Source organism: Apaloderma vittatum, unplaced genomic scaffold, assembly GCF_000703405.1.
Source record: "Apaloderma vittatum isolate BGI_N311 unplaced genomic scaffold, ASM70340v1 scaffold32060, whole genome shotgun sequence".
Taxonomy (NCBI): domain Eukaryota; kingdom Metazoa; phylum Chordata; class Aves; order Trogoniformes; family Trogonidae; genus Apaloderma; species Apaloderma vittatum.
The window spans coordinates 55069-56032 of record NW_009696805.1 but is presented as its reverse complement, the minus strand read 5'-3'; positions in this window follow the sequence as shown (position 1 = coordinate 56032).

Sequence of the window (964 nt, the reverse complement as noted above, 5' to 3'; positions counted from 1 at the left end):
TTGCTGGCAGGTGGTGCAGCAGAGCTGGGGAGAAGAGAGGAAGGCTGGAGGATTGCGTTCCTGTTCCCCACACGCACCACAGGCCGGGGCACAGTCTCCAGGCACTTCCGATGCTAATTCAACTGCAGTTTAGATATCTGAACTGCCTTCGTCTGCCTTTGGAGCCAGCCCTTTCTGGAATGGCTGCTTAGTTAAGTACTGAAGTTACGTGTCTCTAGGCAGTGGTCTCCTGTGAAAGTGTAGCTTGTTCTTCAAAGATTTCTAAATGCACTCAGAAAAGAAAGCTTCATTTTCTGCTTAGAGAACAAGCTCATAGTGGGTTGGGTATAGGTTTGTGTTTGTTTACACAGCTTTTCTATATAATGGGGAGATGGAGGGAGGAGGAAAGAGACTCCACGGAAGGCGTACCCAGAGAGGGGAGTGTTTCCCCCTGCCCCCAACAGGAGAATGCTGATTCAAGCTGGCCAGACTTCACTAGATGCGGTCTTCTGCTGACTGCTCATCTAAGCAAGAAAAGGTTATTTTCCTTCAGCCTCAGAAGGAAGGTATGCTCAGAGGTAATTATTTATTTTGTTTTTTAAAAAAACAAATGGAAGTAGATTGAGCTACCACTAAGAGATTGGGTTTCTGTACGTCCCCTCCTGATTGCAAGTTCTTTTATGAAGTTACCTGTGGAAAAAATATGACAAGTCACTTCTAGAAACAGCAAAATCATGTTTGGGACACAATTTACAAATTACTCTATTTAAAACTTTAATTTGTGATATTAATGACTGCAAAACACTTAGAATGACATTTGTTAAAGGCACATTTCATTTTAATGCATAGTGTACCATTCTAAAATATCCTAATTTCCTTACAAAGTGCTTGAGCAGCCACATACAGATAAAGTATAGCAAAATATATTTACAATCTAGGGCTTAAAATCTTAATCTGCCTAAAAATATTTTAAAAACTACTGAGA